This window comes from Myxine glutinosa, chromosome 9 (genome assembly GCF_964187855.1).
Source record: "Myxine glutinosa chromosome 9, kmMyxGlut1.1, whole genome shotgun sequence".
Classification (NCBI taxonomy): domain Eukaryota; kingdom Metazoa; phylum Chordata; class Myxini; order Myxiniformes; family Myxinidae; genus Myxine; species Myxine glutinosa.
In genome coordinates, this window is record NC_136269.1 from 76782819 (window position 1) to 76793505 (window position 10687).

At 49.5% G+C, this 10687-nt stretch overlaps 1 non-coding gene across 1 annotated transcript; it reads left to right on the top strand.

The window, feature by feature from the left end:
- Positions 1-6847: 6847 nt before the first annotated feature.
- TRNAL-AAG (transfer RNA leucine (anticodon AAG)) lies at positions 6848-6920 on the top strand. The gene has a single exon. It is a non-coding gene; the product is annotated as a tRNA-Leu (tRNA).
- Positions 6921-10687: the final 3767 nt, after the last annotated feature.

The window sequence follows — 10687 nt, forward strand, 5'->3', positions numbered from 1 at the left end:
CTGCTGGCCAGGCCCAACGTTCAAATATGGTTGGAGGAGGAATTTGTCATTTGTTCCGGCTGCCTGCGAAAGCTCGCCCATGCTTCCTGAAGTACACTGGGATCTGCAACGTCGACCAACGAAGACTGGCAGACCGTCAGTGAAAAGGCACGGTCATGTGAAGTCCAGCAGGGTTCAGAAAGATGTCGTAGGAGGTCAAGCAGGGTTCAGAAAGAGGTCATAGGAGGTCCAGCAGGGTACAGAAAGAGGTCGCAGTCGGTCCAGCAGGGTTCAGAAAGAGGTCATGTGAAGTCCAGCAGGGTTCAGATAGAGGTCATGTGAAGTCCAGCAGGGTTCAAATAGAGGTCATGTGAAGTCCAGCAGGGTTCAGAAAGATGTCGTAGGAGGTCAATCAGGGTTCAGAAAGAGGTCAGAGGAGGTTCAGCAGGGTTCAGAAAGAGGTCATAGGAGGTCCAGCAGGGTACAGAAAGAGGTCGCAGTAGGTCCAGCAGGGTTCAGATATATGTCATGTGAAGTCCAGCATGGTTCAGATAGAGGTCGTGTGAAGTCCAGCAGGGTTCAGATAGAGGTCATGTTAAGTTCAGCAGGGTTCAGAAAGAGGTCATGTGAAGTCCAGCAGGGTTCAGAAAAGTTGGTGCATTCATTTGTGTTCAGCTGCAATTCCGAGTACTTGTCAGAGGCCTTTGTGCGCGTGGCTCAGGAACGTGCACGTCTGCGACAACCGGAGACCCCTTACGTTGATCACTCATTATTGCAGCACTAAAACATATCAGTAGGAGTGATAGCTAGTAGTCACATGGGCCAGTGGCGCAATGGATAACACGTCTGACTACGAATCAGAAGATTGTAGGTTCGACTCCTACTTGGCTCAAAACTGATTTTGATTTCACTTTTAGCAATATTCAATGAAGTCGCGTGGTCGCTTTGCTTCTTCAACATATTTTCCTGAAGTCGAATTCATTGGAGTGGTAGTCCACCCCTTGGTGACGATTGAGTAACCTTGGTCACCTCTTTAAAATACAGTCGCGACCCTCGCGTCAAGGATTTGGCAACAGATTACGTCATCTTCCCGTTCCAAACCTGCTTTTTTCGATCTACTTCCTTGAGGAACAGAGAAACCCAAGGTATCACCGCCATCGGAACGAGGGTCAAGCTGGGCTCAAGTCTTTCACGAACCTGCTGGCCAGGCCCAACGTTCAAATATGGTTGGAGGAGGAATTTGTCATTTGTTCCGGCTGCCTGCGAAAGCTCGCCCATGCTTCCTGAAGTACACTGGGATCTGCAACGTCGACCAACGAAGACTGGCAGACCGTCAGTGAAAAGGCACGGTCATGTGAAGTCCAGCAGGGTTCAGAAAGATGTCGTAGGAGGTCAAGCAGGGTTCAGAAAGAGGTCAGAGGAGGTTCAGCAGGGTTCAGAAAGAGGTCATAGGAGGTCCAGCAGGGTACAGAAAGAGGTCGCAGTAGGTCCAGCAGGGTTCAGAAAGAGGTCATGTGAAGTCCAGCAGGGTTCAGAAAGAGGTCATGTGAAGTCCAGCAGGGTTCAGATAGAGGTCATGTGAAGTCCAGCAGGGTTCAGAAAGATGTCGTAGGAGGTCAATCAGGGTTCAGAAAGAGGTCAGAGGAGGTTCAGCAGGGTTCAGAAAGAGGTCATAGGAGGTCCAGCAGGGTACAGAAAGAGGTCGCAGTAGGTCCAGCAGGGTTCAGAAAGAGGTCATGTGAAGTCCAGCAGGGTTCAGATAGAGGTCATGTGAAGTCCAGCAGGGTTCAGAAAGGAGTCATGTGAAGTCCAGCAGGGTTCAGATATATGTCATGTGAAGTCCAGCAGGGTTCAGAAAAGTTGGTGCATTCATTTGTGTTCAGCTGCAATTCCGAGTACTTGTCAGAGGCCTTTGTGCGCGTGGCTCAGGAACGTGCACGTCTGCGACAACCGGAGACCCCTTACGTTGATCACTCATTATTGCAGCACTAAAACATATCAGTAGGAGTGATAGCGAGTAGTCACTTGGGCCAGTGGCGCAATGGATAACGCGTCTGACTACGAATCAGAAGATTGTAGGTTCGACTCCTACCTGGCTCAAAACTGATTTTGACTTCACTTTTAGCAATATTTAATGAAGTCGCGTGGTCGCTTTGCTTCTTCAACATATTTTCCTGAAATCGAATTCATTGGAGTGGTAGTCCACCCCTTGGTGACGATTGAGTAACCTTGGTCACCTCTTTAAAATACAGTCGCGACCCTCGCGTCAAGGATTTGGCAACAGATTACGTCATCTTCCCGTTCCAAACCTGCTTTTTTAGTTCTACTTCCTTGAGGAAAAGAGAAACCCAAGGTATCACCGCCATCGGAACGAGGGTCAAGCTGGGCTCAAGTCTTTCACGAACCTGCTGGCCAGGCCCAACGTTCAAATATGGTTGGAGGAGGAATTTGTCATTTGTTCCGGCTGTCTGCGAAAGCTCGCCCATGCTTCCTGAAGTACACTGGGATCTGCAACGTCGACCAACGAAGACTGGCAGACCGTCAGTGAAAAGGCACGGTCATGTGAAGTCCAGCAGGGTTCAGAAAGATGTCGTAGGAGGTCAAGCAGGGTTCAGAAAGAGGTCAGAGGAGGTTCAGCAGGGTTCAGAAAGAGGTCATAGGAGGTCCAGCAGGGTACAGAAAGAGGTCGCAGTAGGTCCAGCAGGGTTCAGAAAGAGGTCATGTGAAGTCCAGCAGGGTTCAGATAGAGGTCATGTGAAGTCCAGCAGGGTTCAGATAGAGGTCATGTGAAGTCCAGCAGGGTTCAGAAAGATGTCGTAGGAGGTCAAGCAGGGTTCAGAAAGAGGTCAGAGGAGGTTCAGCAGGGTTCAGAAAGAGGTCATAGGAGGTCCAGCAGGGTACAGAAAGAGGTCGCAGTAGGTCCAGCAGGGTTCAGAAAGAGGTCATGTGAAGTCCAGCAGGGTTCAGATAGAGGTCATGTGAAGTCCAGCAGGGTTCAGATAGAGGTCATGTGAAGTCCAGCAGGGTTCAGATAGAGGTCATGTGAAGTCCAGCAGGGTTCAGAAAAGTTGGTGCATTCATTTGTGTTCAGCTGCAATTCCGAGTACTTGTCAGAGGCCTTTGTGCGCGTGGCTCAGGAACGTGCACGTCTGCGACAACCGGAGACCCCTTCCGTTGATCACTCATTATTGCAGCACTAAAACATATCAGTAGGAGTGATAGCTAGTAGTCACATGGGCCAGTGGCGCAATGGATAACGCGTCTGAGTCGTCTGACTACGAATCAGAAGATTGTAGGTTCGACTCCGACCTGGCTCAAAACTGATTTTGACTTCACTTTTAGCAATATTTAATGAAGTCGCGTGGTCGCTTTGCTTCTTCAACATATTTTCCTGAAGTCGAATTCATTGGAGTGGTAGTCCACCCCTTGGTGACGATTGAGTAACCTTGGTCACCTCTTTAAAATACAGTCGCGACCCTCGCGCCAAGGATTTGGCAACAGATTACGTCATCTTCCCGTTCCAAACCTGCTTTTTTAGTTCTACTTCCTTGAGGAACAGAGAAACCCAAGGTATCACCGCCATCGGAACGAGGGTCAAGCTGGGCTCAAGTCTTTCACGAACCTGCTGGCCAGGCCCAACGTTCAAATATGGTTGGAGGAGGAATTTGTCATTTGTTCCGGCTGCCTGCGAAAGCTCGCACATGCTTCCTGAAGTACACTGGGATCTGCAACGTCGACCAACGAAGACTGGCAGACCGTCAGTGAAAAGGCACGGTCATGTGAAGTCCAGCAGGGTTCAGAAAGATGTCGTAGGAGGTCAAGCAGGGTTCAGAAAGAGGTCAGAGGAGGTTCAGCAGGGTTCAGAAAGAGGTCATAGGAGGTCCAGCAGGGTACAGAAAGAGGTCGCAGTAGGTCCAGCAGGGTTCAGAAAGAGGTCATGTGAAGTCCAGCAGGGTTCAGATAGAGGTCATGTGAAGTCCAGCAGGGTTCAGATAGAGGTCATGTGAAGTCCAGCAGGGTTCAGAAAGATGTCGTAGGAGGTCAATCAGGGTTCAGAAAGAGGTCAGAGGAGGTTCAGCAGGGTTCAGAAAGAGGTCATAGGAGGTCCAGCAGGGTACAGAAAGAGGTCGCAGTAGGTCCAGCAGGGTTCAGAAAGAGGTCATGTGAAGTCCAGCAGGGTTCAGATAGAGGTCGTGTGAAGTCCAGCAGGGTTCAGAAAGGAGTCATGTGAAGTCCAGCAGGGTTCAGATATATGTCATGTGAAGTCCAGCAGGGTTCAGAAAAGTTGGTGCATTCATTTGTGTTCAGCTGCAATTCCGAGTACTTGTCAGAGGCCTTTGTGCGCGTGGCTCAGGAACGTGCACGTCTGCGACAACCGGAGACCCCTTCCGTTGATCACTCATTATTGCAGCACTAAAACATATCAGTAGGAGTGATAGCTAGTAGTCAAATGGGCCAGTGGCGCAATGGATAACGCGTCTGACTACGAATCAGAAGATTGTAGGTTCGACTCCGACCTGGCTCAAAACTGATTTTGACTTCACTTTTAGCAATATTTAATGAAGTCGCGTGGTCGCTTTGCTTCTTCAACATATTTTCCTGAAGTCGAATTCATTGGAGTGGTAGTCCACCCCTTGGTGACGATTGAGTAACCTTGGTCACCTCTTTAAAATACAGTCGCGACCCTCGCGTCAAGGATTTGGCAACAGATTACGTCATCTTCCCGTTCCAAACCTGCTTTTTTAGTTCTACTTCCTTGAGGAACAGAGAAACCCAAGGTATCACCGCCATCGGAACGAGGGTCAAGCTGGGCTCAAGTCTTTCACGAACCTGCTGGCCAGGCCCAACGTTCAAATATGGTTGGAGGAGGAATTTGTCATTTGTTCCGGCTGCCTGTGAAAGCTCGCACATGCTTCCTGAAGTACACTGGGATCTGCAACGTCGACCAACGAAGACTGGCAGACCGTCAGTGAAAAGGCACGGTCATGTGAAGTCCAGCAGGGTTCAGAAAGATGTCGTAGGAGGTCAAGCAGGGTTCAGAAAGAGGTCAGAGGAGGTTCAGCAGGGTTCAGAAAGAGGTCATAGGAGGTCCAGCAGGGTACAGAAAGAGGTCGCAGTAGGTCCAGCAGGGTTCAGAAAGAGGTCATGTGAAGTCCAGCAGGGTTCAGATAGAGGTCATGTGAAGTCCAGCAGGGTTCAGATAGAGGTCATGTGAAGTCCAGCAGGGTTCAGAAAGATGTCGTAGGAGGTCAATCAGGGTTCAGAAAGAGGTCAGAGGAGGTTCAGCGGGGTTCAGAAAGAGGTCATAGGAGGTCCAGCAGGGTACAGAAAGAGGTCGCAGTAGGTCCAGCAGGGTTCAGAAAGAGGTCATGTGAAGTCCAGCAGGGTTCAGATAGAGGTCGTGTGAAGTCCAGCAGGGTTCAGAAAGGAGTCATGTGAAGTCCAGCAGGGTTCAGATATATGTCATGTGAAGTCCAGCAGGGTTCAGAAAAGTTGGTGCATTCATTTGTGTTCAGCTGCAATTCCGAGTACTTGTCAGAGGCCTTTGTGCGCGTGGCTCAGGAACGTGCACGTCTGCGACAACCGGAGACCCCTTACGTTGATCACTCATTATTGCAGCACTAAAACATATCAGTAGGAGTGATAGCTAGTAGTCACATGGGCCAGTGGCGCAATGGATAACGCGTCTGACTACGAATCAGAAGATTGTAGGTTCGACTCCTACCTGGCTCAAAACTGATTTTGACTTCACTTTTAGCAATATTTAATGAAGTCGCGTGGTCGCTTTGCTTCTTCAACATATTTTCCTGAAGTCGAATTCATTGGAGTGGTAGTCCACCCCTTGGTGACGATTGAGTAACCTTGGTCACCTCTTTAAAATACAGTCGCGACCCTCGCGTCAAGGATTTGGCAACAGATTACGTCATCTTCCCGTTCCAAATCTGCTTTTTTAGTTCTACTTCCTTGAGGAACAGAGAAACCCAAGGTATCACCGCCATCGGAACGAGGGTCAAGCTGGGCTCAAGTCTTTCACGAACCTGCTGGCCAGGCCCAACGTTCAAATATGGTTGGAGGAGGAATTTGTCATTTGTTCCGGCTGCCTGCGAAAGCTCGCCCATGCTTCCTGAAGTACACTGGGATCTGCAACGTCGACCAACGAAGACTGGCAGACCGTCAGTGAAAAGGCACGGTCATGTGAAGTCCAGCAGGGTTCAGAAAGATGTCGTAGGAGGTCAAGCAGGGTTCAGAAAGAGGTCAGAGGAGGTTCAGCAGGGTTCAGAAAGAGGTCATAGGAGGTCCAGCAGGGTACAGAAAGAGGTCGCAGTAGGTCCAGCAGGGTTCAGAAAGAGGTCATGTGAAGTCCAGCAGGGTTCAGATAGAGGTCATGTGAAGTCCAGCAGGGTTCAAATAGAGGTCATGTGAAGTCCAGCAGGGTTCAGAAAGATGTCGTAGGAGGTCAATCAGGGTTCAGAAAGAGGTCAGAGGAGGTTCAGCAGGGTTCAGAAAGAGGTCATAGGAGGTCCAGCAGGGTACAGAAAGAGGTCGCAGTAGGTCCAGCAGGGTTCAGATATATGTCATGTGAAGTCCAGCATGGTTCAGATAGAGGTCGTGTGAAGTCCAGCAGGGTTCAGATAGAGGTCATGTGAAGTTCAGCAGGGTTCAGAAAGAGGTCATGTGAAGTCCAGCAGGGTTCAGAAAAGTTGGTGCATTCATTTGTGTTCAGCTGCAATTCCGAGTACTTGTCAGAGGCCTTTGTGCGCGTGGCTCAGGAACGTGCACGTCTGCGACAACCGGAGACCCCTTACGTTGATCACTCATTATTGCAGCACTAAAACATATCAGTAGGAGTGATAGCTAGTAGTCACATGGGCCAGTGGCGCAATGGATAACGCGTCTGACTAAGTATCAGAAGATTGTAGGTTCGACTCCTACTTGGCTCAAAACTGATTTTGATTTCACTTTTAGCAATATTTAATGAAGTCGCGTGGTCGCTTTGCTTCTTCAACATATTTTCCTGAGGTCGAATTCATTGGAGTGGTAGTCCACCCCTTGGTGACGATTGAGTAACCTTGGTCACCTCTTTAAAATACAGTCGCGACCCTCGCGTCAAGGATTTGGCAACAGATTACGTCATCTTCCCGTTCCAAACCTGCTTTTTTCGTTCTACTTCCTTGAGGAACAGAGAAACCCAAGGTATCACCGCCATCGGAACGAGGGTCAAGCTGGGCTCAAGTCTTTCACGAACCTGCTGGCCAGGCCCAACGTTCAAATATGGTTGGAGGAGGAATTTGTCATTTGTTCCGGCTGCCTGCGAAAGCTCGCCCATGCTTCCTGAAGTACACTGGGATCTGCAACGTCGACCAACGAAGACTGGCAGACCGTCAGTGAAAAGGCACGGTCATGTGAAGTCCAGCAGGGTTCAGAAAGATGTCGTAGGAGGTCAAGCAGGGTTCAGAAAGAGGTCAGAGGAGGTTCAGCAGGGTTCAGAAAGAGGTCATAGGAGGTCCAGCAGGGTACAGAAAGAGGTCGCAGTAGGTCCAGCAGGGTTCAGAAAGAGGTCATGTGAAGTCCAGCAGGGTTCAGAAAGAGGTCATGTGAAGTCCAGCAGGGTTCAGATAGAGGTCATGTGAAGTCCAGCAGGGTTCAGAAAGATGTCGTAGGAGGTCAATCAGGGTTCAGAAAGAGGTCAGAGGAGGTTCAGCAGGGTTCAGAAAGAGGTCATAGGAGGTCCAGCAGGGTACAGAAAGAGGTCGCAGTAGGTCCAGCAGGGTTCAGAAAGAGGTCATGTGAAGTCCAGCAGGGTTCAGATAGAGGTCATGTGAAGTCCAGCAGGGTTCAGAAAGGAGTCATGTGAAGTCCAGCAGGGTTCAGATATATGTCATGTGAAGTCCAGCAGGGTTCAGAAAAGTTGGTGCATTCATTTGTGTTCAGCTGCAATTCCGAGTACTTGTCAGAGGCCTTTGTGCGCGTGGCTCAGGAACGTGCACATCTGCGACAACCGGAGACCCATTACGTTGATCACTCATTATTGCAGCACTAAAACATATCAGTAGGAGTGATAGCTAGTAGTCACATGGGCCAGTGGCGCAATGGATAACGCGTCTGACTACGAATCAGAAGATTGTAGGTTCGACTCCTACCTGGCTCAAAACTGATTTTGACTTCACTTTTAGCAATATTTAATGAAGTCGCGTGGTCGCTTTGCTTCTTCAACATATTTTCCTGAAGTCGAATTCATTGGAGTGGTAGTCCACCCCTTGGTGACGATTGAGTAACCTTGGTCACCTCTTTAAAATACAGTCGCGACCCTCGCGTCAAGGATTTGGCAACAGATTACGTCATCTTCCCGTTCCAAACCTGCTTTTTTAGTTCTACTTCCTTGAGGAAAAGAGAAACCCAAGGTATCACCGCCATCGGAACGAGGGTCAAGCTGGGCTCAAGTCTTTCACGAACCTGCTGGCCAGGCCCAACGTTCAAATATGGTTGGAGGAGGAATTTGTCATTTGTTCCGGCTGTCTGCGAAAGCTCGCCCATGCTTCCTGAAGTACACTGGGATCTGCAACGTCGACCAACGAAGACTGGCAGACCGTCAGTGAAAAGGCACGGTCATGTGAAGTCCAGCAGGGTTCAGAAAGATGTCGTAGGAGGTCAAGCAGGGTTCAGAAAGAGGTCAGAGGAGGTTCAGCAGGGTTCAGAAAGAGGTCATAGGAGGTCCAGCAGGGTACAGAAAGAGGTCGCAGTAGGTCCAGCAGGGTTCAGAAAGAGGTCATGTGAAGTCCAGCAGGGTTCAGATAGAGGTCATGTGAAGTCCAGCAGGGTTCAGATAGAGGTCATGTGAAGTCCAGCAGGGTTCAGAAAGATGTCGTAGGAGGTCAAGCAGGGTTCAGAAAGAGGTCAGAGGAGGTTCAGCAGGGTTCAGAAAGAGGTCATAGGAGGTCCAGCAGGGTACAGAAAGAGGTCGCAGTAGGTCCAGCAGGGTTCAGAAAGAGGTCATGTGAAGTCCAGCAGGGTTCAGATAGAGGTCATGTGAAGTCCAGCAGGGTTCAGATATATGTCATGTGAAGTCCAGCAGGGTTCAGAAAAGTTGGTGCATTCATTTGTGTTCAGCTGCAATTCCGAGTACTTGTCAGAGGCCTTTGTGCGCGTGGCTCAGGAACGTGCACGTCTGCGACAACCGGAGACCCCTTACGTTGATCACTCATTATTGCAGCACTAAAACATATCAGTAGGAGTGATAGCTAGTAGTCACATGGGCCAGTGGCGCAATGGATAACGCGTCTGACTACGAATCAGAAGATTGTAGGTTCGACTCCTACCTGGCTCAAAACTGATTTTGACTTCACTTTTAGCAATATTTAATGAAGTCGCGTGGTCGCTTTGCTTCTTCAACATATTTTCCTGAAGTCGAATTCATTGGAGTGGTAGTCCACCCCTTGGTGACGATTGAGTAACCTTGGTCACCTCTTTAAAATACAGTCGCGACCCTCGCGTCAAGGATTTGGCAACAGATTACGTCATCTTCCCGTTCCAAATCTGCTTTTTTAGTTCTACTTCCTTGAGGAACAGAGAAACCCAAGGTATCACCGCCATCGGAACGAGGGTCAAGCTGGGCTCAAGTCTTTCACGAACCTGCTGGCCAGGCCCAACGTTCAAATATGGTTGGAGGAGGAATTTGTCATTTGTTCCGGCTGCCTGCGAAAGCTCGCCCATGCTTCCTGAAGTACACTGGGATCTGCAACGTCGACCAACGAAGACTGGCAGACCGTCAGTGAAAAGGCACGGTCATGTGAAGTCCAGCAGGGTTCAGAAAGATGTCGTAGGAGGTCAAGCAGGGTTCAGAAAGAGGTCAGAGGAGGTTCAGCAGGGTTCAGAAAGAGGTCATAGGAGGTCCAGCAGGGTACAGAAAGAGGTCGCAGTAGGTCCAGCAGGGTTCAGAAAGAGGTCATGTGAAGTCCAGCAGGGTTCAGATAGAGGTCATGTGAAGTCCAGCAGGGTTCAAATAGAGGTCATGTGAAGTCCATCAGGGTTCAGAAAGATGTCGTAGGAGGTCAATCAGGGTTCAGAAAGAGGTCAGAGGAGGTTCAGCAGGGTTCAGAAAGAGGTCATAGGAGGTCCAGCAGGGTACAGAAAGAGGTCGCAGTAGGTCCAGCAGGGTTCAGATATATGTCATGTGAAGTCCAGCATGGTTCAGATAGAGGTCGTGTGAAGTCCAGCAGGGTTCAGATAGAGGTCATGTGAAGTTCAGCAGGGTTCAGAAAGAGGTCATGTGAAGTCCAGCAGGGTTCAGAAAAGTTGGTGCATTCATTTGTGTTCAGCTGCAATTCCGAGTACTTGTCAGAGGCCTTTGTGCGCGTGGCTCAGGAACGTGCACGTCTGCGACAACCGGAGACCCCTTACGTTGATCACTCATTATTGCAGCACTAAAACATATCAGTAGGAGTGATAGCTAGTAGTCACATGGGCCAGTGGCGCAATGGATAACGCGTCTGACTACGAATCAGAAGATTGTAGGTTCGACTCCTACCTGGCTCAAAACTGATTTTGACTTCACTTTTAGCAATATTTAATGAAGTCGCGTGGTCGCTTTGCTTCTTCAACATATTTTCCTGAAGTCGAATTCATTGGAGTGGTAGTCCACCCCTTGGTGACGATTGAGTAACCTTGGTCACCTCTTTAAAATACAGTCGCGACCCTCGCGTCAAGGATT